At 43.1% G+C, this 25,088-nt stretch overlaps 1 long non-coding RNA gene across 2 annotated transcripts; it reads left to right on the top strand.

The window, feature by feature from the left end:
* The first annotated feature begins 6,307 nt into the window (after positions 1-6,307).
* On the top strand, positions 6,308-22,734 carry LOC113921539. Of its 2 annotated transcripts, none has more exons than XR_003519720.2 (3): positions 6,308-6,583; positions 20,428-20,631; positions 22,168-22,734. It is a non-coding gene; the product is annotated as an uncharacterized LOC113921539 (long non-coding RNA). The 2 variants fall into 2 exon arrangements; XR_003519719.2 differs by having other exon boundaries at positions 22,143-22,734.
* Positions 22,735-25,088: the final 2,354 nt, after the last annotated feature.

The following is a 25,088-nucleotide window of genomic DNA, read 5'->3' as shown; positions in this document are numbered from 1 at the left end:
TCCCAGAGGCAGGAACGGGGGCTGGTGTCTAACACCCTCTGCCTTCACTTCCCCACCTGGCCTGCCGCTTGCTGCCTACTTGACCTTGAACACATTGCTTGGCCTCAGCTTCCCCATTTGTAAACTTGGAATAGGACTATTTACTTCATAAGGTTGTTAGGGCAGAGTCAGTTTCTGATTATTTCTTTCATATCAGTGCCTCTTTCCCACTGAGTTTTTCTCCCTCTTAATCAATTAGCTTTTTGTCCTTTTTACTTTGTCTATCATTTTTAATATAAAAGAAATAAGACATTTATGGATTAATGTTTTGCTTTTCTTTGTTCCTCTTTGAGTACCTATTCCTTTACCTCTCCCCAATGGCAAACAGTATCTCATATTTAGCACATAATTTACTTTGATACCTAAATATGGTTTATTACACAAATAATAAATTACATGTATAATGTACATATATACACTTATTACATATATACTTATTAGTATATAATATGATATATAACATAGTATTTTACATAACATATTAGTATACACATGTATTAGTATACACTATATTGGATTCATGTGTGTGTATGTGTATGTATATATACATAAATTAAAATATAAATATAACCATAGTCTTTACACAGGACACGCTTAGGATAAAAGAATTAGTAAAATATTACCTTTTCCTAAAAAAAAAATGGTGCAGAAAAATAGTTTCATTTCTCCCAATGAAGTTTTTATTTATTTTTTATTTTTTATTTTTTAAGATTTTATTTATTTATTTGTGAGAGAGAATGAAAGAGAGAGAGCACAAGAGGGGGGAGGGTCAGAGGGAGAAGCAGACTCCCCGCTGAGCAGGGAGCCTGATGCGGGACTCGATCCCGGGACTCCAGGATCATGACCTGAGCCAAAGGCAGTCACTTAACAACTGAGCCACCCAGGCGCCCTCCCTATGAAGTTTTTACATCTTTTATGTCATTTGTCAATTTTTTTCTAATTGTCACTGTAGGTCAGGCCCTGTACTAGGACCAGGAACTGGGGTTGAAAGGGGGATGAGGACAAAAATGGACTGTCCCCTTTGAGCTTACCCCCTAGTGGGAGGAGGCAGAAGATAAATCATTGAGCAAATCAATAAACACAATGACCTGCCGAGAAAAAATTAAGGGTCACTCTTTAATGACTGCAGAAGAAAATGGTTAACTTTTAGCTGTTTTGAGAAAAGGAAGTAACATTTATTGAGCGACTGAGTTTCAGCTAGTTTATCTGTATGATTTCATTTAAATCTTTTAATAACCTTGTGTGTAGGTCCCTTTGATGGATGAAAAAATTTGAAGTTCACATCAGTCAACTAACTTTCCTCAGATGACCCCCCTGGCAAACTGAAGAGTAGACTTTTAATTCTTACCTCCTACTTCTTCCTCCTGCCTAACGATCTCTTTTCTAGTCGGAAAAGCATATGTCTTCCTGTCTACCCTTATCACTATACATCCTCAGTTATGCTATTTTCTAGACGATTAATTATTGTATCTTAAAAGAAAGCTAAATTTCATCTTTCCCTTCACCTTAAGGGCAGGGCTCTTATAAACAGAGCAGGACTGGGCTCAAATTCTAGAGAATACTTTCAAACCACAGTTCTGCTTCTTGATAGCTGTGTGATTTCTGGCAAGTCACTTAACCTCTCTGAGCCTCTGTGTCCTCATCTGTACCAGGAAAGAGTGTCAGCTTTAAGGTTTTATGACCTCGAATTTTGAGTGAGTAGGGTCTGTGTTCGTGAATTTTGGTATACTTTGCACACTGATGTTACACATTGATGCAGATTCTCTCTCTGGTGATGTGCCCAAGGATTTGTAGAACTTGGGTCACTTCCTCAGGGGGTGGCTCAGAGGCCTTGGAGAACTAGCAACTTGAATCCTGAGTCCGTAGAAGAACCTCCCTTTCCTCTACATCTCACTCTCAATAATGTTTCAGGCTGGGGAAATTTTGCCTGTGGTATCCTCTGCCCTTGTGGGTAAAGGAGGCTCAGGGTGACTTTAGAGACTCTTCAGTGGAGATGGGAGCACCAAGGAATTATCATTTTCTTTCTCTCAGTTGTCTGGGTAAGTGTAGCTGTAATAAAGTATAGTTCAGGAGGGGAAAAACCATTTTGGAAGAAGCCTTGAAAGTGATTCAGTTTCAAGTCACAAGATCAATTACACAAGGTTCTAGAACTCCTGATACTATTACAGCAGATCCATGGCATGGGTTCAGAAGGTGATTCAGGATGTCTCTTTCCTTGGACATTAAAGCTCATTACCTGAAAATTACTCAGCCTTGGCCCTTAGGGAAATCTTAAGTGCCCGGCCCAAATGGCATAATCCTATTTGAAATACCAAGATCTCATGATAATTAACAACGCAGAAAAAGAGAGGGCACTTGTCTGGGTTAGACCTCATCAATTTGATGATTTCCAACCGAGAGGACAATCATCTCCAGATAACTATATGTCTGTCATATAAAGGATCTGTAGACTTTTAGCTGTTGTGTGTAAATTATCTCAAGAAAACTAGGCTGCAGGAAGAAAAAGGGGAATATATTCTCGCTTTTTTACGTTCCTGCCTATAAACAGTTTTGACCAAATGAACTTTGTTTGATGATCATTTCTATTCTTGCCTGCAAATTGGACTATGAAATCCTACCTCACAGGGATATGATGCCGGTAGCATGAAACCATGTAACTAAAGGCTTCACATGGTGTTGGGCACAGAGTCGGTGTGGAGTGGATGTCAGTTCTCCCCCTCGTATTTTGCTCATCATATACCTGTCTGATGTCTGTTAGGTGCCAGGCTCTGTGCCTTACAAACCATGGGGGAGATGTGCAAACTTGCCCTCAACAATCATGTGGTCCAGGAAGGAAGATAAGATGTGTAAATAGACAACTAACTGGTGGGGTTTGAGGGAGCCCATGAAATAGCACCCCTTTTCCTGGCTGAGTTGGGAAGTAGGAGACTCAGAGAGGGACCCAGGCGTTGCGTAGATTCTGGACAATATGGCATGGATCTGTTTGCCCAGGAAACTCGCTAGTTCTTCAGTCAGGTACTGCAAAGGCTCCAGGTATCACAACTTGCAACCTAAAGAAGCTCAGGCTTCCTATGGGAGAGCAGAATGTTCAGGGGCTGATCCACAGAGGTGGGTGGAGGGCCTGTGGGAAGCTGGCTCAGAGAGGGGGGAGTATTCCTACAGGTGGAGCCTTTTCCATGTGGAAGCAAGAGACAGGGGAAAGGTGTAACGAAAGAAAACCCTAATAAAGTTTGTTTCCAATTTAAATGGAAGAACTAAGAACAACTGACATTAATACTAGTACCTCATTGCTGGTTGATTTATTTGGTTCCTAAATCCTGGCTCTGTCAGAATCACCTGTGGAGATTTAAAAAGTTATAAATACCTGGCTCCGCCCTGTGGGTATTCTAAATTAGAGGATTTGGGATGGGGCCCAGACATCTGCATTTAAAAAACTCTCTACAGATCATTCTGACAGACATCTAGGGTTTTGACCCACAACATTGAGCAATGTTGGTTTGGTTAATCTTAAAACACACACACACACACACACACACACACACACACACACACACACACACACCCCTCTTCTTTAGAAGAGGACCAATGAAGATTGCATTACACTTCTGTGTGAATAACTCCTTCAGATCTACCTGTCTGCCAATACACATTAAGAGAAAGTCAAGAGAGGAGACCAATCCAAAAGTAAGTCCTTCCTCTTTGTATAGTTTTTTGTAGAAATGACCCTGCAGATATATTTGTGCTTATCTCTGTTCCATCCTTTGTATGCTCAAAGCCAGAATTTCAAGAGGCGGTTTTCCCTGGGCGCCTGGGTGGCTCAGTTGGTTAAGCGACTGTCTTCGGCTCAGGTCATGATCCCGGAGTCCTGGGATCGAGTCCCACAATGGGCTCCCGGCTCAGCGGGGAGCCTGCTTCTCCCTCTGACCCTTTCCCCTCTCATGCTGTTTCTCTCTCTCTCTCTCTCAAATAAATAAATAAAATCTTTAAAAAAAAAAAAAGGGTTGTGTTCCCTAACGACATGGATAGAATCATAACATATTCAGCTGCGGACTTACCTAACCTTTAGTGAGTGCCTACTGTGTGCTAGCAACGGGGCTAAGCAATCTCATCTTTGTTTCCTCAGGGGAGAGAGGGAGGCTAAGAATGTAGTGAGAGTAATGAAGACGCTATGAACTGGTAAGAAGGTTTGGGGACCATGACTTCATGAAAGTCCACCTCAGTGCTGATGAAGACATGGTAATGCTGTGGCATGGAAACATTACTAGAGGCCCTGAAAATTGGTACAACTTTTGAACATACATTTGGTTATATATTTTAAGAATTAAATCTGTATAAATGTTCTTACCATTTCACTCATTGATCCAATTTCTGAGAATTATATTAAGGAAATACTTTTTAAAAAGTAACATGCTATCGGTAAGAAGAGAATAATTACCATATTTTAAAATGACAGCGACATCTAGAAATTGCGAAATACTAATCATTAAGGACATAAGTAAATTATTGCATAGTGACTAACACCTTACTAAATGTTACATAGACACTTAAAAGTGATCACTATAAAGTCTATGTAGCAATAGGTAAAATGCTTATGACAAAATGTCAGATGAAAAAATATGAGCCAGGATGCTATATAAGAGTTATTCAGTGGCACTGGAAGGGAATGTGAAGATGGATAGTGGTTTGTGGGTTGGAGTAGTCGAATTCGGAGTGTTTTTTCCGTTGTGGATGTGGTGGATAAATATTGTTTGGGTTACCCTGCATTCCTTTCTACCCTATATGGACCCAAAAGGAAAAAGAAACTTTCCACCCTTGGCCAGTGAACTGGGATGATGTATGCCTGAAGTTTTTGGTGGCTTTGCCTTTTTTTTTTTCCCTGCCAGATGAAGAAAACCTGCCTCCAGTAAGAGATAACTGAAAGCTAGAGAGATGGATCAGGAGGCAGAGAGATGGATGGATGGATGTATAGTTAAAGGGGTAGAGAGATTGAAGGACCCACCTAATGACAGTTTATAAGTCCCTGCAACAAACCCCTAAAATTGTCACTTTTGTGAACGCACTGAATTCCTTTCTTATACTAGTTAATCTCCTATAGTCATCTGCAAGTCAAAGAATTCTGACAACAGAATTGATTTAATTGCAAACATTTTTATTCTGTTAGAATTTGCCAAGGTTGTTATTTGTTTGTTTTTAAATAAACCTTTTTTTTTACTTTATGAATTCACTGGAACAAGTTGTACTTGTGTGTAAATACTGCTTTTGTGAATCATTTCCCATTAAATTACTGATTGACTTTTGGTTTCTATTGAACTGTAATTTCCTCCCTTGTCTTTCTCAGCTTTTCCTGCAACATCAGCCACATTAACTGTTTTCCCACATCCTGCTTCTGACAATAGATACCCTGAGAATGCTTCCAAAGGATGATCTGAAACACAATGTGAATCCAAATCTGTACAAGGCAGGAATATATGGGGAATTTTGAAATAAACAACAAACGTTAACTGAACACCTACTATATGCCAGGCCCTGGGACCACAACAATGAAAATAAAAGTGTCCAGAGTACCTGCCCTTTAGGTACTTCTAGCTGTGAGTGCATGTAGGTATTCACTGGAGGTACAGGGCACGTCTAGTCTGGGACTTAGTACTTATTATATACTTGCTTAATGTCTCTGCCAGAGCAATAGGATTGTAACCAACGTTTATTGAACTTTTACTCTGTGCCACACCTATATGCATTAATTATTATTATATTATTATTTGCTGCAAAAAGCTTTATTGTTTCCCCTCGGTCCACGGTTGGGAGAGGGCTCCCGGGGGGCTACAGAGCTGCCTAGTGGCCCACCGCAGAGGCCCCGGCACGAGCCCGAGGGCCCTCCAGGGCTGCCGGGGCCCCCAGGCGCGCTTGCGGCTGAGCCTCGGGAAGAGACCCGCGCCCAGCCCGCCGGGTGGCTCCAGCCTGCCGAGGTGAGTCGGGCGCAAGCCCGCGTCGTCTGGCGGAGTCCGGCGGCGGGGCCCGGGCCGCGGTTGGGCGGGGAGCGAAGGAACGGCAGCGGGGCGTCTGCGCAGGGCCAGGCCCCGGGCCGCTGGGCTCGGGAGGCTGGCGCACGGCCTCCGGGCCTGCATCCTCCGGAGTCGCGGGCGCGGTCGGGCTTCTCCTGGGCCATTCGCTGGGGAGCGAGGAGGCGGGGGACGCGGGGCCCCGCGGCCGGAGCCTGGGCCTCGCGGTGGAGCGAGAGGCGGGGAGGCCGGCGGCGTGCGAGGCCGCGGGTGGTGGACGGGCCTCCGCCGCGCGGGGACGGGAGCCTGGCGAGGCCGGAAGCCGGGCCCCAGACAGGGTGCTGGCGGGCCCCGGGGGGCGGAGGGGGGCCGAGAAGAGGGTGGCGAAGTTTGTGACTGGAAAAGAGGTTGGAGGGTGGTCGGAGGCGGGAAGGAGGGGCGTCCCTGGGTCTGTGCGGTCCCCACACTGCTGGCGCGAAGGACGGATCCGGGGGCCGCCCGGGGCACCGCTTATATGAGTTCGTCATTCTTTTCCCGTTTACCAGGTGAGGAAGCTGAGGAGCGTGAGGATATTTCTTGTGCCCGGGTGGCCGCGGTGGAGGCAACCTGAGGTAGTCTGGCTTCCTACCACCCAATAGCGCCGCTTACATGATACTTTGAGAAATGTGCTCAGAATTTGCTGGGTCTGATCCTTACCTCGATTTTTGACATTTTTTGAAAAAAAGTTACGAAATTAAATCTTGGCGGTGAGGAAGCCAGATAGCTGGCCAGGATGAGAAGGGAGAGTCCCTTCTCAACTTGTTAGACTTTGAGCTGTGGAGAAAAACAATCTGAAGAAAATGAATTCACGAGTACATTCGTCTATTCAACAGATGTTTGTTGACCGTCTGCTACTGAGCAAATGTTGTCAAAAGCCCTCAGTTTAGTATGGGTAGATGAAAAATAAGCAAATCCTTAAAATACGCCATAGCGTGGTGAGTCCTATAATAAAGGAATTACAGAGGCACCGGGAGGGTATTGAGGGGAGTGGGGGGGGGGGGTAGAGAGGGGCAAAGTCCTGAAACGGTTGACATGTAAGCTGAGCATTGAAGTATGGGTTCCTACTTCGGTGGGCACGAACACTGGGAGGGGAGCTGCGGAGGGGTGCTGTTGGAAGACCCTTCAGCCGGGAGGGTCTGCTTTTGAGCCCACTGCAAAAGCGTCTTGAGAATTGTAAGTGGCTCCAAGTGCAGGACTGGAAAGAGAGCTGGAAGTTATGCAAACTAAAGGAAAGCATTTGGACTTAACCTTGAGGTCAGGGTCCCATGAACTTTCTCAGTTGCATACACCGAATGGTAAAAACACCTTGAACGTGTTAGTCTTCAAATATGTAATTATTTAATACTTTGTATGGATTTTCATTTATGTATGTGCTAGTCTTGTATCTCTTACGAAATACATAGGGATAAGATTACATGGACAATATCTAAAGGTATTTCTTTCTTTGCGCTCATTAAAATATTCAAAATTAGAATGAGCAATGTGCTTGAAGGTTTGAAAACTTTGGTTAGTTTAATGCTTTGTGATAGGATAATTCAAAGGACTGGTTTTAAGCTCAGTTTATTTTGATTTCTGGGTTTAATCAAAACAAGGTACTTCAAAAGGAGGTAGAGTGCCAATCGAAGAAGTGTTTATTGGCAGGATTCACTAAATCCTGATGCTATTTTTTTTTTCAAATCTCAAGCCCTATGTTCAGGTTTTTCTTGAAATTTAATGACTAACTTTCCATCTTCCCTGATGTTAATAAGTCATTCTTGCAAACTCTTTGGAAGGCGCTGCAGTTTTCATTTTTAGCAATTGGTTCAAACCCATGCATAGTCTTTATCTGGGAAATTTTAAATAGCCTAGGGAATTCTGTTTCTAATTTTCTAATATGCAGATAGGAGAGTTTGTTGTTGTTGTTTTTTAAGTGAGACACATTCACGTTATTTTCAGCCATCAACTCGTTAATGATGGGGAAATATTTCCCAAATGTATGAGTTATCTCTTGCTGTGTAACAGACTGTCCCCCAAATTAGTGGCCTTAAACAGCAGACATTTATCATCTCATCTCATCATTTTTCTGGGTCAGGAATTCAAGACTGGCTTAGCTGTGTTCTTTTTGTCTCAGGACTGCAATTGAGGTGTTGGCCAGTTCTCCAGTCAAGGCTGGATTGGGGGAGAATCTGCTTTTAAGCTCATTTACATGCCTGTTGGCAGGCCTTAGGTCCTCACTGGCTATTGGCCAGAGAGAGTGGTTCCTTGCCAGTGGGTTTCTCCAGAAAGTGAGAATGAGAGAGGGCAAATAAGATGGAAATCACAGTCTTTTTGTGACATAATTTCAAGTAACTTTTTTAAATATTCTGTTTGTTAGAAGTCAGTGCCTACATCCAGCCTATACTCAAGTGGAGGGGATTATACAAGAACCTGGATACCAGGAAGAAAGGATGGGGGGGTGGGGTCAGGGGACTGAGGGTGTGAGGGGGAGAGGGGCAGTCTCAGAGACTGCCTACTACACCCATTTTCAAAATAGCAGATTTATTTAGAAAAACAGTTATTATTTATGATGAATATGTCGTCTTTACCTTGAAGAGATATATTAAGCATATTTATTTTTCTGAAAATATCTGCACGATCCTGGCAGCCACTAGTCATCACAGGAAAGGTCAGACAACTTGGGAGCCTCATCTTTTGCAAATAAAAAATGTGTAAGTTATCTTTTAGTCAGACAACTCTTTTAAGTATTTTATACAACATAACTGGCAAACCAGTAGGGGTATAAACTTTTTAAATCCAATTTAAAAAGAATTGCAAAGAATCTACTTCATAAAGGACTTAATTTTATAAGATTAACCATGGATGACACACTATTGTACATAGAAGGCAATCCATTCCAATTACGGTAGAACTCCCTTTCTTCCTTTAGAGAACTTTACGTATGTCATGGGTGATTCACTTTCAAGGAGTGAAAAACAGTAACCAAAGCTCTGATCAGGAGTCTACAAAAGATTAAGAACCTCTGCTCTAGGTAATGGGTAGCTATTGAAAAATGTCAAGAAGGAGAACATGAAGAGATTTAAAATTTAGAATTCTGCTTGGGTAGCAGGGTGGTGGGTAGCTTGGAGAGTGTGAGCCTGGAGGCAGGGAAAGCGGTAGCTGTTAGCTCCCCTGTGAGACAAAAAGTAGCAAGGGATTGAACCATGAAACCATGGCTGGGCATATATTCATAAAGGCAGTGTAGAAAGAAATCATGTCCTCTAAAGGAAATCATAATTCATATCTAAAACATTTCAGGTTCGGGGCCCCTGGGTGGCTCAGTTTTAAGCATCTGCCTTCAGCTCAGGTCATGATCTCGGGGTCCTGGGATGGAGCCCCACATGTTGTTGGGTTCCCTGCTCAGCGGGGAGTCTGCTTCTCCCTTTCCCTCTGCCCCCACCCCAGCATGTGTGCGCACTCTCTCTTTTTTTCTCTCTCAAATAAATAAATAAAATCTTAAAAAAAATAAAACTTTTCAGGTCCTCCTTTTTTTTTTTAAAGATTGTCTTTTCTTTTATATTATTATTATTATTCCTGGAGATTCAAGCTGGAAGAGAGGGAGAGATTCAGAAAAATGAGTTGTCAATATTCTAAAAAGTCTAGTAATATAGTGATAGAAGAAGGGTATTTGGAAAGAGAGGCTGTAGAGTGGTATTGGTGCTCCCAAATAAAGGTACAGTCTGATAAACATTTTTCTGGGTTGGAAAATATAATTGGTTTGAATTCCACATCTGTGCCTTCTGTAAGAAAGGTGAGGTGTTTTTCTTTTCTTTTCTTTTTTTTTTTTCCCCTTCTAGCTTTTTGATTTCTGTCTTTCTGTTGTGCCCAGCATTGCTTCAGTTTTGTCCCGGTTGAGCTGTATCTGCTGGCCAGTCTCTTATCTCCCTCAGATAATGAAGGTACCCATCTGTGGTGCTTCATTCACCTACGCTTCTTTCATGGCCCCTTCACCTACACTTCTTCTTTCATGGGTTCCTTGGGCACTGCTGGGACTGTCCCAGTCAGCTGGAAACGTCTTCTCCGTGGCGTTGTGGTCACCATGGATTCCCAAGGTGGTGGCTGAGGTTCTGATAAGGCGGTGAGAGGGGTACAGGAGTCCTGGGCGTCATGCTCGTGGAGAGTCACGTGGAGAGAGAGAAGGGAGGCAGCTCCCTTTCAACAAGGGCCTCTTTCAGTCCTTGCACGGCCTCATGTTTCCCAAAGCCCAGACTTGCTAAACCGATCCAGAAACAACAATCTGAGCACACTGGCCTTTCCCTGCTGCCTCCGTAGAGGCTGAAGTTATCCCTGCACCCTGGCCAGGGCACCCTCCCGGGGAACGCGGAGCCAGTGTGCTGTGGGAGTCCAGGCTGGTGTTGGGGTTAGCAGCTGCTCCCCCACCCATGGGCCCCTTCTCACTGTCAGCAGAGCCCGGGCCCGAGGGTGGGCGGGGAGGGGGCTGTGCAAGACCCGTCTTTCTGAGTGGGGAGAGTCGGCAGGACAGGGCGGATTGTTCCCTATGAGATTATCTTGACAAGTAAGATTTATTTTGGCTGTCAGGGGCGACGAAGTGAGCCCTCAAACTGCAATTATTTTCAACCCAGCTGGTGTTAGACCTCGACAGCAGAGCTCCTGGCAGGTGGAAGAAGGTGTTTGGGGAGCCCCAAGAAATCTGACCTCTTTTCCATAGCCGTGTCTTGGGAAAAGAGCTCTTCATTGGCTTAAGGGTCTGGTTTCAATCTTGTGTGGTGATTGTTGGGGCTTATGCACTGGGTATTTCATGCAATTTTCTATTTGAAAAACAATTTAAAGGTTTACAAAGACAAGGTTTTGTTTTGTTTTGTTTTAAATTTTAGGTATAGGCATGAGAGATTCTGCCCAGAGCCTTTCCCTAATCTGCCTCCTTCTTGAGCAAGACCCCACAGCTGCAGTGTGGAGTTGGGTACAGCTGGACTGTAGGGTCCTGCAGTGACTTATTAATTGTGGGACCTGGGCACATCGCTTCTCTTCTCTAGGCCCTGTTTTCTCATCTGTAACAACAGCTGCTTTATCATAGGTTGGAATTCCTTTATCAGCAAGGACTGGAAGTAATGAGTAAAGTACTAGAATAGTGCCTGTCACGTTGAATGCACTCGTTAAAGGAGAAATATTATTTTACTCTCAAAATTGTCCCCAGTGTGGCCTGCTGGGCCTTCGTGGAGGAATGAATCAAGGTTTCTTGAAAGGGGTATGTGTGTGTCTTATGACCTGTGTAAGGAACATGACCAGCTTAGTCAAGAAGTATTTATAACGGTACGCACTGACAACGCCGTGCTGACGTATTAGGGATCATTGTCCAAACAGCAAAAACATAAGCTTTAATGACTTCTAGTCCTTACAAACTTGCCATCATATGCGGCAAGACATGTTAACAAAAACATTCATAAAAAGGTAACTTTTTAAATCAGAGATAGGTTTGTAGTTCTCTAGCTCTTCTTATAATTTTTAATAGTGTTAAAAAAAAAAGTTCTGCCATTACTCCTAGATGTCTCTACCTTTCGGTGATTTGAGATGAGGCCAATAAGTCACTTCCAGGGTTTTGAAGTTATTTGGGTTTGGGGCATTCACATTCCCACTTCTGGTAAAGGTAAATAGAAAGCTGACTCATTACCCGATCAATGCAGATAAACAGGTGAGGTAGAGAAACTTGCTCCGTAATTTATGTCCGCCTTCTACTCTCGTTCAGCTCTCTGGTTCTTGTCAACCAGGTGGGTGCTAAGGTGTTCTGGAGAAGTTTGCACATTCCCTCACTTTTGCCCTCGGCTACTGAGGGGTCACTCGTTCTGCTGCCCCCCTACTGTCTCGCTTTGCTGTCTGGTCAGCTCTGCAGTCTGCCCAGCACCCCACTGCCCTTTAGAACTCTTTTCCTTGAAGCCGGTGCCTATCTTTATATAGCCGAGACTGCCTTTTGTGTCTCCATATCCGTCGCTGGGTGTTTACCCGTATTTATCCGATCTCCTCCAGGAGAGCTCAGGAGGCTAGGGATCCAGGGCTGGTTTTCATGTAATGCCCCACATTGTTAAGGATTAAATGAATTTCAGAGACAAGAGATAAAAGGCATGTTGGGGAAAGCTCACAAAACACTTCTTTTGTTTTTTAGGTTAGTAGTTCTCATCTTGGTCTGATATCTTCCTGTTAACTAAACACTTATACGGCAAGGTTCTGAATTTTTCTGGCAGGAATGTGCACAAGTTTGGACTGGTAGACGATTCATGGACTAAGGAATTTAAATGTCCTGGTGTACTGCGAAAGTCGGAGACAGACAATCAGCAAGTCCTGCGCGGCAGAGCCAGGACCTGACGGCTGGCAAGGCCCTTTCGAAGTTCCCCGTTGCTCTCCCCATGGACGTGGGACAGGTGGCCGGCGCTGAGTGTTCTGTGGCCGGGGGGTGGAGGAAGGAAGAGTAAGAGTAGTTATTCCACTCCTAGCCTGATTCAGTGGGTGGTGGTGGTAATTACTACCACTTACTGAGACCCTTTGTCCACACACTGTACTATTTAAAAAAAACACACACAACATTATCTTGTTTAATCCTCACAAAATGCCTCAGTTTTACACAAGAGGACACAGAGGCCCAAGGTCACTGGGCCTTAGTAAAGGGTACAGTCAGGCTGGGCATCCAGGTCTGTCTGATCTTAAAGACTGTGTTGAGGCTCATTCTCACCTATTTATCTGTTCATTTTGACTTTTGAGCTTTTTTCTTCCCTCACTGGGAGGGAGGGTAACCTAACATGTTTTAGCTGATGAGAACTTGCGTGATACGTAGGGCTTAGCATGCTAGGTGGGTTCGCAGTACATTTTTGTCAAGTGCATGAGTGAGCCCGTTCCAGGCGCGTGTGGTGGGAGATGGAACTGAGTTGAGCGGTATCTGGGAAAGAAGCCTGTTGAGGGGGGTCGGGAGGAGGCCTCTCTGACTAGCTATGTGATCTTGGGCAAGTTGCCTAAACTCTGTGGGCCTCGGAGTGTTACCTGTAGAGCACAGTGGGCTGAGGGACAAACAGCGGGTTCTCTCCGATGCTAATTCTTGTGAGGCATGGGGAAAAGTCTGCGTCCCTTCGGGCATGTGTGTTCATAGTCAAAGGGGGAGACCGAGTCAACTCTCCGTGCCTAGGATCCTGCTCTCTGTTTTTATCTCAGAAACCTGTATTTGTGATTTATGGTAAACGTGTCTCTTTTCCTGTGCCACTTCTCTCATTTGACAAAGAGAGTGATATTTCCATACTTTCTTGCTTAATATATTTGTTATGATCCTCAAAATTTCATAGAAGATAAATTTTTAGTAATAATCTGATGAGGCTTAATGGTTATAAAAAGTTGTCCCGTTGTCCCTAAATATCATCTAGTGAAAACCTTTCTCAGCGGGGAAGTGCTGAACTGTGATGGCGTTGAATATTCTGGTTTAACACAGATGTTTGTTTATTTACTTATTTATTTATTTTTAAAGATTTTATTTATTCATTTGAGAGAGAGAGAGAAAGAGGGAGAGAACTGAGGGGAGAGGCAGAGGGAGAGGGAGAAGCAGACCCCCCCGCTAAGCAGGGAGCCCGATGCAGGCTGACCCCAAGACCTGGAGGTCATGACCTGAGCCTAAGGCAGATGCTTAACCATCTGAGCCACCCAGCCGTCCCAACATAGATGTTTTAATATCCTGAAAATATCAGTGCTTGTAGCAGTTGAAGAAAGGCATCAAGAAAATCACAGATTATTCAGATACAATACACAATTTTCCCAAGTCTACCTTTAATCGAATTCACTGACAATTCCTAAATTGAAATCATCTTTAATTACAACATTATTCTTGTTTTATAGAGTAAATTGTTTCAGTGAGAAACTAGATTTCAGAGAGAGGTGAATATTATTAACATCGTATAACCACTTGTAAAGGGCCAACTTTGATTTTGATGGTCTTGCCTATTTTGTGGTCTTTTTCTGAGATTCTGATGATCAGAATATACACATTCCAGAAACAAAAGTGTCCTTAGGGAGTGACGCGAAACCATTAGTGTGAATGACCAGGTACGGGAGAGAGACTGTGTGTTGAACACTGGATTCCTTGTTACTTAAAATGCATCAAGAGGAAGACATTAGCGGATTTTATGAGGAAGAAAGCAGACACAGCAGTTGAGTTACTTACAGAAGGCCACACGGATAATAAGCGGCAAGTTGAAATGAAATGAAACCCCAGATCTTTTGAGCTTCTCTTTAGGTAGTTGTTTACTCTACCACCCCCTGACATTGGTCCCTGTTTCTCTGAGAGCTGACAACCCTTTCTTGGATTTGCAAGATTTAGACAAAGGACAACTTCATTGCTTAAACAGTGAAGAATTAGTCACTTCATCTACTCATGAGAGATGGTTGGAAAGGGCAAGTGCTTTTGAGAAGTTGGGTGGGTAAAAAGCTTTACTGGGCGAAATCTGTTTCTGGCATTATATCCCAGAATGTAGCAGTTAACTTACAAAATGGGTGATGGTGGGGTTTGCATGGAGGGCAAGGCTAAGGGGATTTAAGGGAGGAGTATTTCAAGATGGCAGAGAAGGATTTTGTCTTTCGTCTCTCAAAGGTGCCTTATTTGACTGTTTCCTTCTAGAGAATTCTTGTATTAGAAGGGCTTGTGATGGATCTTGCTTCCAGGTGTCTCTTTTAGAGATTTGTGCTGTCCAGTCTTTCTCCTCTCGTGTTAGTGTCACGTGTCCAGAGGTGTTTTCATCTGTCTCCCCTGCGTTCTTACTGCTGGAAGTTGAGCTGACTTTGTCTCCTGCTGCTGTTAAACTGATCCCCCACCCAACCGTGGTTAACCCCAAGAAAGAGCCTAAGACAAAGGTACCTATTGGAACACATTGTTTTGGCCCTAGTTGTCTTCATAGTCCCACTTGTAGGGGACAGCTTATCTTGGTTTCTCCCACAGTTGGTTTGGAAGCCTGCTCAGCTGCCCCTGTCGCTCAGCTCTCCAGGGTCACTTTTGTCATCAACCAAATATTGAAACAGGTGGAACTAGCCACCAGTAATGAGACCCACAGTGAAAGAAAGTGACTCAGTCCTGGCAGCTCAAGTCAGGTTTGAAAGAGGTGACCAGGGGTGTCCAAATGCCTCCTTGTGACTTTTACAGCAGAGGGCCTCTGAATGGCTTCACCCCCAAAGAATGTGCCATCCAGTGTCATAGATGTGACTGGTTCAGTGTAACTAGACGTACCCTCCTGCTGTCTCCTCTCACACAGCCACCTGCCCCAAGCCGGCTACTGGAGAACCGGGTCTCCGGGCTCTTGCTGGAGCAACTCCAGCGTGCACGGGAGAGCTCAGGTCCGGACTGACGTTTAGGCACAAATACAAAACTCAGGGCTGCAGTGGAAGATTCAAATGAGGCCAGTGGGGAAAGAAGTGTGTTATAAAGCGTTCCTGTTTCTCAGTTTTTCTTGTACGGTTTTCTTTTGCTGCTCTGTTCACAGTCATTCACCTGTTGCTCACTGAATGTCCCCCAACGTGCACAGTTCTGTCTGCCTTGCTTCTCTTTCTCCCCAGTCTCAGAACACCCACTGGGTCATGTTAACCCACCCTCCAAAAATCTTCCTGGAAACTGCCCAAGTAGTCAGTCTATCCTGCCCAGCTGGGCACTATGACTGCTTAAATTTATATAAAGGAAGAATAATCTAGTGGGAAAACACCCTATTATATGAAAGAAGACGTGAGTTCTAAGCCAAGTTTCATAAGGTCATAGTTATATGACTTTGTCTCCTTTGGGCAAGTCACTTCATTTCCTAGTACCTCCAGTTTTAATCTTGTGTGATAAAGGTAAGATGCTAGTCACATCCCTATGTACAGGGATGCTATGAAAAGTAATAAACCAATGCATGCCAATAGAAGACCTCCTTTGAAGTAAATCCTATGTAAAGTCAGTAAATTGAGGTTATTGTCACAGTGATGTGAGTGACTGTACATGCTCAGCAAGTCTTGACTATATATACATAGGTAGAAGAGATGTGTTTTTGTGTTAGAAAGAATAAATGGCCAACCGCCACCCCCCTTTTTTTCTTATTTTCAGGGTGTGTGTGCATTAACATTTTTTTAATTGCCCAATTCCTGCTTGTGAAGCTTTTGCTAAAACCAGTAAGTTTAGACTATCTGGTGAACAACCATATCCTCTTGTTATTGATGTTTTAAAACATTTAAGTATTTTGACCGAAATGCTAAAGAACAAAGTCAATTGTTTAACCAAAAAGACAGAATGTAAATATTTGTGTAGGTATTTGGAGTATCTATTTTCACAGTCTCAATACTTCCTTGCAAATGTTTGAGAAAGAGTTAGAATATGGCTCTTTGAAAAGCGTGGGAAATTAAGGATGAAATAAAAACCTGACCATAGACTTCCTTCCTCAATTTTGAATGAGATCTCATTGAGGTTCTCTTATAATTGGATGTGGACTTCATTAGCTTTGAATGTGACTTCATACTACTTATTTTTGGAAACTATTAATTGCATTTTAATAGAGGCATGGTTTACAGACATGGAAATACAGTTCTTGGAAAATTAAAAAAAAAGAAACGTGGCTTCCATTTTATTCCTCTTTGCATTCACTTATTCCCAGGCTCTGCAGATCAATTTAAACTTCATAATTTTGTTTATTAGTCATTCACTTTCTTGTTTGAGCTTTTGATCATTTATTCCTTTATTAGGTCATCTAGTCATTTATTTATACATGTGTCATCAAATATTCAATGACCTAATAATATGTGCCAGTCACAGTTTTAGGTGTATTTATATTTTATAAAAGTGTGGATTTTTATTTAGGCATATTTCTTTTATATTTGGCAAACCAATTGTTTTAAAGCACATCCTGAACACTGGAGAGACATATGACGAATATGCCTTAGTATGGAAGTAAGTGAATGTCCACAAATGAGGTGGAACCCGTGTTGGGGAAGATGGGCCACAGGCAGTGGCCACAGCGCTAGTTAAGGCGACACCATCAGTACCGTGCTGTGGGCACCCGGTGCTGCCTCACAGGTGTTTCCTGCCACACAAACTAGTTTAATCCTGACAATAACTATTCGCATTCTCATTTTAGAGAGGAGGCAATGGAGGCAGAAAACCTCAGCTGCAGTAGTGTTCTCAAAGTTACAGAGCTTATTAACTGCAGGGTTCAGAAGCATGTTACAAATCTCAAGCGTTTCTGTGAAAACTAAAGTAGACAAGTCCTGTAAAGTGATTACGTCTCAATAACCATTAAAAAAAGACTACGGAGTCATTGTTTTTGTGACTGCATTAAGTGACTGATTTAAAATATCGCCCCCGGGGGGGATTTGAATCTGCTCTCTGTGAGCTGTGGGACCGGGGATAAAGTTGTTTCTCTCCCCGGTGCCTCCGTTTCCTCATCTGTAAATTCAGGAGATGGATTATGAGGGTTAAATGAAATAATAAATGTGAATAATTTAGCATGGGTCTGACACATGATAAACACTTAATAAATATCAGGTATTTATTATTATTATTTTCACTATCACTGTATTTCCACTCTTCCCCCAAGAGAGGCAAAGGCTGATAAAACAGCAGATGAAATTAAGATAAAATTTTTGACTCATGCAAAGTCAGCAAATTAAACCTCATGCAACTGAAACATCATTATTTTAAGAAATTGATAAATTTCCCACAGTATATCATACAAGTTACTGTAGTACCCAAATTATATGATGCCAAGAAGCAATTTATCATGCAAGAATAGAATGCTGAGAGAATAAGTCATTCTTTGCAATTCAGTTTGTATTTAGTGAGCATCTTTTGTGTGTCGAGCACAGCAGTGGGTACTGCAGGGGTAAGGCAGGTGGCTCACAAAAGGGAACCCATGTATGGTTCCTCCACTGCCAAGCATACAGTTCTGTAGGTAAAGCAAGTCATATACAGACCAAAGATTACATAGCAAGACCTGACAGATGGGGAAAGCGAGGTAACCATTGCTTTAGAACCAGAAGGGAGAGGCTATGTTTGCAGAGTCTTTAGGAAAGCTCCATGTAGGTAATGGGCCCATTGTGAGCAGCAAAGAAGTGAGAAGTGCATCAGAAGAGGTGAGCAAAGTTATGATAACTAAGAGTCGAGGAAACTTAGGAGATGGGTTTTTTTTTTTTTTTTGAAGATTTATTTACTTATTTGAGAGAGAGAGAGAGCACGAGTGCTGGGGGGAGGGGCAGAGGGAACAAGAACCCAAGCAGAAACCCAAGCAGAGCCCCACTCGGGTCTCCCTCCCATGACCCTGAGATCAGAGTCCTGAGATTACCACCTGAGCCGGCCACTTAACTGACTGTGCCACGTAGGTGCCCCAAGGAGACAGGTTTCAACAACAAGTCAAGAAAGTTGAAATCAGTCGGTTAAGCATCTGCCTTCTGCTCAGGTCATGATCCCAGAGTCCTGGGATCAAATCCCGCATCGGGCTCTTTGCTCAGCAGGGAGTCTGCTGCTTTCTCTGCCTGCCACTTCCCCTGCTTGTGTTCCCTCTCTCTCTCTCTCTCTCTCTCTCTGACAAATAAATGAATAAAAATCTTAAAAAAAGAAAGTTGAAATCATTTCAATTTTTTAACGTCTTTGAGCTCAGAATTTACTTTTTGAGATATACATGGCCTAGGGAAAAAAAAAAAGCATGGGCTTTGGAAAAAAGATAATTTGATTATCTCAGTCCTGCATTTATTAGCTGCGTCACCATATCAATATATTTAACCTTCCTGGGCCTCTCTTTCCTCCTCTGTAAAATGAACATATTTCTTGTTCTACCTAAGTAGCTAATTATGAGGCTCCAGGGAGATGAGGGGCCTAACTGTGCCTCAAGGCCGCATAGAATTCTGTGAGTGTAGGGATTTTGCAGCAGCGTCTGTTTTTAAAGGTCCTACCTTTTACTAGCACCACTCCCCCGCAACTTGAAAGACATGTGTAGCCTAAATAGTATACAGAACAAGCTTTTCCTTGTATAGCAGTGTTTCCCCCCATTAAATACTTCTGAGTTCTTGGTAATTCTTTTATAAACCACTTCCTTTTGTTGAAATCTTGAACTAGTCTTGATGTAGAAACTGGCTGTTGGCACAATGGTGAATGAGCCAGTTTGTTAAAATTACTGCCTGATCTTCAGAGAATGGTGGTCTCTTCTCGTTCTTGGTCAGAGATTACAACTACCTCTCAGTCATAGAAACTCAGCCTTAAATACTTTTAATTGACCACATCTTGCTGTTCTGTAATTCTAGCTTGCAAAATAAGCTCTCCTAAATATATCACCGGATGACCACTCCAGCTTGTTATGCTTTCAATTTCTTACATCTTGGGTTATTTGAAGATGTTTATATCTACCTAATCCCCAAGCAGCCCCAGGGGAAAGCAGGCTGCCACCAGGCTCCACGCTTGCTGTCTGCACTCATTGGCCGGAAGGGACAGGATTCACTTCCCTTTGTTTATCACACAGGTCACTACATTTCTGACTCAGCTGCACATTCCTTCCTCTGTGTTACTCTAACTGGAATCATTGCTACTCTTGATGCCCAAATGCTGGGTTAGTTTTATTTGCCTTTATGTTCTTTTCTCTTTTCTTCTCTTTGGAAAGTCTAATACCTTGCCCCTTTTCTATTCTCCAAAAGGAGTTAAAAACTAATATAAACTGATCTTCAGGTTATGTGACTGTAGGTTTAATTAGTACAATTGGTATTAGTCCACATGGCTGGGGGATTGGAGGAAGGAGGAAAGAAACTGTTATAAAATTGTAACATATGTTTAAAAACAAAGTTATAATTTTCATCATTTCCTTATTCTTTGAAGCAATGTATCGTGTACTTCAAGGTTAAAATGTATCTTCCTCTCCTGAAATCTTGGATATAAACTCTTGCTTCCTAGTCTTTTTTTTTTTTTTTCTGGGATACCTGACAGCCAAGGCAGAGGTTGAATTGACAACATAGGTTAGGCACTCTTTGCTGTTGAAGGAAAACCTTGTTCGAAGGATTAAAGCTTTAATTGTGCTGTGCTGTCTGATCCACCCTCCTTCTTTCCCTCCTCTGTCTTCCCCTTCTTCTTCTTCTTCCTCCCCCTTTTGCTTTGCAGTGCTCTTCATACCACTTCTCCCCTGGTCCAGTAGGATCTAGAACTCCAAGATGGCGTCCTTCTATCTTAGAGTGCTCTGGGCAGTGTTCCTGTCAGCCTCAGATGGAGTGGTCTGCAGCTAGAGGTTTCTCTTTAAGCAGTCAGGCGGCCGTGAGCACGATGTTTTGGTGTGTTTGCAGCCACTTCCTGTTGCAGAATTTGGGAAGTGAATCTGGTAACTGCCTGAACTGAAATACTTCCCCTTACTCTCTACAGCAAAGAGAAGTTACCTGAAATCGATGCCGACTCTTTGGAGTAAGGATAAAGTGCTGTATTTTAAGGAGGCCACAGTGAACAGGACAAGAACCTCAGCTTCATCAGCTGGACCTGGCTACACAACTTACCTTAGCTTGAGTTTCCTCTTACATCAGATGAACAGATACTATCTTCCTTACATAATTGTTATGAGAAGGCAATGAGGTAACTTAAATGAAATGCCAGGTACTTGGGAGGCACACTCAGTAAGTCGTAGCCATTTCTCTTGTGGAAAACATATGCTGTTTTATATTCATGTTGTGGACTATGCCTCCTGAGTTTGTTTTTTGAGTTACATTTGTGTGATTCGTATTTCTAGCATAGCCCCTGTACTCTGGGTAGGTGTTTGTGTCCACCTTCCCGAGCAGAAGGAAAATTCCTGGGAGGAAGAGAGGCTTGGGGTGCTCCTCGTTGTGCTGAGGTAGAGAAGCATAGGGGGCAGGACCTAAGAGCTCAGGCTGAGCTGAGCTGGCCAGGTTCAAATGCTACTCCTCGGCTGTTAGCTGTGTGACCTTGGACAAGTTGCTCTGCCTCTCTGTGCTTCAGTTTCCTCATCTGTAGAATAGGGATAATAGTGTATACTACCTCAGAGAGAGTTTGTAAGAATTAAAAGAAAAATATTCACGAGTATATGACAGAGGCTTAGGACAGTGCCTGGCTCAGGGTTTACTATTCACAACACACATCGGACTGCCCACCCCATGGTGAGCATTCCCCAAATGCAAACTTGTAGATGAGTGGGTGGTAGAGCCTCCCTCTGTCCCTGTACTCTACAGGGGCCCCAACTAAAAGTGAGAACTGCACATGCTGATAAGAGATAAAGAGTACTGAGTAAAATTTAGGCTCCTGTTCATGAGGGAGCATTCCTGGGAGGCAGGACCTTGGCTGGGACCCTACATGCAGAGTCTAGCTCAGCACAGTGCGCCCCATAGCATTCACCACCCACATCATCCATATTTTAGACTGTCACCTGCAAATGGTTGCTGCATGCCTTCAGATGGGGCATTCAGGTCTCTGTCAGAGATACCCCATTTCTCCAGTTCCTGGCCCTCCCCATTGCACCCCCTACCCCCCGTGCTCCTTCTTCACTTGGTGGATTCCTACTTGCCCTTCAAGTCTCAGGCCAGTTGGGATTTCTTCTAGGAAGCCTTTACAGGCCTCCAGCGGGCTTCTGCAGGACCCTCTATTTCCCTCTCACTGGGGACCCCAGGGCTCCTGGCTATACCCACTTTGGCAGTCAGTTCTGTGGGGACAGGACTGTGTCCAGCCTGCTGTGCTGTATTTGTAACTCCTGGCCTCTGGCATAATAGATTCTAAAAATATGTTTCACAAATGATACATGGAACACTAGAAAGTACTATGGGACTTAAGCAGTTTCTAAGAGACATTATCCTTGCACTCAGTAAGGTCACCATGCCGGGGGGGTGGGGGGGACACATGGGAACATAGCTTTAATGGGAACATACCCATGCATTCTACACCTACAGAAAAAAAACCAAGTAGGCAGGCTCATAACACTTGATTTAGAAAATAGTCCTATTATATGTAGTGTTAACCCAAAACCTCAGTGTTCAGTTTAGGGTAGAATTTGGGGATGCAAATTGAATGGGGGATTCAGCACAGATAAACCACAGAATAAGGACTGATTAAATATTGTACATTTTTTCTTGTAATAGCTATCCTTTGCCTATTTATTGACAGTCCATCTGAAGGAAGCAAGCTCGGAAAGTTTAACCCATCGTATTTTTAGAAGTACTTAAGTGAACTCTAACAACTCCTTGAGAGTTATGGCAACGTCCAGGACGTTTTTTGTCTTTGTTGGGCATATGATATATCATACCTGCTGGGCTCGGTGTTTTTCAAGGAATTCTGCAGATCAAGTGCCAGGCCATGACGGGAGACTTGTTCTGAAGTAATCATCAGCCAGTTGGAAACAACAATTGAAAATATCCCTAAGTTTGCTCAGAGTGTTGTCCACAATGCCTCCTACGTGTCCTAGAAGCGCACGCCCCTATCACACTTGACACCCACTAGGGGTGTCCTATCAGGTTGAGTGGTCTACCTGCAAGCCTTTCTGCAAGAAAATTAAAAGAAAAAAGAAAATCCTTGTTGAGCTTTGACTTTCTGCTTATAATGCCTTTTATACCCCAAAGAATTGATATCTTCCAGATAAAATGTGAAGTGCAGCACAAAGACATGTGTCTATATCAAGTATGAGAACATGCTGGGACTTTGGAGACATTGTGAGACCTTATACAACTGTATATAATTTGGTCATTTTAATAAATTACATGATATTTTGTTCTAATAAATGAAACTCCCCATTCTTGTTTTTCTTTCTCAACTGGAGGAAACTAGAAAAAGAAGGACTATTTTTGCTTTGGGATTGGATTTATTTTTGGCTTATTTGTTGATCTGGGGGCATGTTACAAGCCTGTGTGGGGAGAGGAAAGCCTTGAAATCTGCAGGACGAGGCTTCCCGTCCTGCCTGTGGCACCAGCCAGGCACACATACTGGGGTGAGTCGCCTGCCCACCTGATGGGCAGTTTCCTCATCTGAAAGGCCAAAGATGATGTATTTACCTGGCATGGTTGGTCTCAGTGTCCAGGACATACTTGGCAGCAAGAATTTTAAAATCTGACCACAGGTTGCTTTTTTTACATACATATCTGTAGAAGAAAACTGGGCTTGGGCCATAAACCCAGAGTTTTGGTTCTGCTACTTCTTAGGTTTGAATGAGTTAACTCAGAAACGGAGCCTTGACCCAGAAGGATTTTGGAGGATCATCCAGTCCAGCTCCTTTGACTTACAAATGACAAAACTGAGCTCCAGAAAAATGCCAGGCTTTGCCTCAGGCCATGTATTGGCCATAAACCAGGAGTTGGGGGGTGCCTGGTCCCAGGGTTTCTCAGCCATAGTGTCCCGCCTTTGGTAAAGAGCTATGCAGATTTGTCATGATATCCTCATTTTTTCCTGGTGTCTACCTAATTTGATAATTTGAGGGCCAAAAAAAAGCTACTTTATATCAAAAGAGAAAAATGGCAACAATGACTGATCAAGAGAGAATCACAGAGTGGAGGGCCTTAGAGCTCAGGTGTAGTCAGAAAACAGGCTGAGAGGGGTGAATATCAGCATCCACTTACACATATACACCCAGTGCTAGAGCCCCTGATTCTGTCTATTTCTTCACATGACATCTACCTCCGTTTGATGGGAAGTGGAAAGGCACATATACCTTATGTTGTTGAAAAACCTTCACACCAGCTGGTTCAACATTTAGTACCCCATAAGTTTCTCTAGGTCCTTCTAAATAATAGGAACAGTGACAAACTGCTACCAGACTTTTCAGTATATTGTCAAATGGGATTTTTAACCGAATGCACCTGTGTTATCTGCACCCTGATCTAGAAACAGAACATTATCTGCATTCCAGAAGCATCCTGTATGCCCCCACCATGTACTACCTCTATCCTCACTTCTAAGAGCATACATTAGTTTTTTTCCCTCTATTGTTATACTTGAAGTATACATGGAATAAAACAGTACATATTCATTTGTGTCTGGCTTCTCTGGGGGAATATTTTTGTGTTGGCTTAGATCCACGAGAAGTAGGATTCCAAACTGGGGGGCCCTCAGTGGAAGAGATCGTCTTCTGTGTACTGCAGCTTCATTGTCATGATGAAAAGCTGGTATCAACATAGCGGTTGATTAGTAAGAGTGTGTAGGTGTAATGGAGTTGAAACTTGTCCTCATTGCCCAGATTTTTGTGCCTTAAATGATTCATTTTACACTAAATTATAATTTTAGTTAGGCCAATTGATGTAAGTAGTACAAAACTGAGGAAAGTGAAAAATAAAACTCTCTTGTGTGTTTCCCTTGGATTTGTTACTTTTAAGCAAATTTTTGGTTTTATCGTATGTTCAGAAGAGACTAATGAATTTTCTAAGTAAGTCATCCAAATTAATAGAAACTCGTAAGGATCCCAGATGATTCTACCTTAGTTATCGGTGTCTTTTTACTGTCTAACTAAATAAATGACTGGCACATGGTAGGGATGCAATAAATGATGCCTGCTAGAATAAATCTATAAATGAATGATTAGGTGAGTTAAACCAAGCATCATAACTTTCTCATTCTGGAAAGTATGTGTCATCAAAGGAAAGAGTAGCAATAAGAGCCTTAACATTCTTTGTAAATATTGGAAGGCAGTTTTGGAAGTCATTTTGCCTTTGGTATCTGGAGTCAAGCAGTTCTAATACTCTAGTCCCCATGGTGGCAGAGACTGCTAAGAATCTCCCAGGGTCCCCTTTCCTCTGCTTGTCTGAGTAATGGGATTCCTGAGTATTAACAAGGCACACAGTTACTCAGCTAGACACAGTATTTACTAGCATCCCTTGTAGTGACCAAACTAAGTTCTTTCCAGTGGGGTGTCATCTGAAGTGATGTGGCAGCTTCTGGATATTTATTTTAAAAATCATTTCTTCTGGCTGGGAAATGGTAATAGGACAGATAAGGGGAGCCCAGGGGAGAAAGTCACTTATTGGTAGCAGAGTCTCCCTGCTTGCTTCTGCACTGTTAGGTGAGAGAGAAACACAATTCTGTGTTATGAAGACATTGTATCT

The sequence above is a fragment of the Zalophus californianus genome, chromosome 9 (genome assembly GCF_009762305.2).
Source record: "Zalophus californianus isolate mZalCal1 chromosome 9, mZalCal1.pri.v2, whole genome shotgun sequence".
NCBI lineage: Eukaryota > Metazoa > Chordata > Mammalia > Carnivora > Otariidae > Zalophus > Zalophus californianus.
The sequence above is the reverse complement of the archived record's forward strand: the minus strand, read 5'-3'. Positions and strand labels throughout refer to the sequence as shown.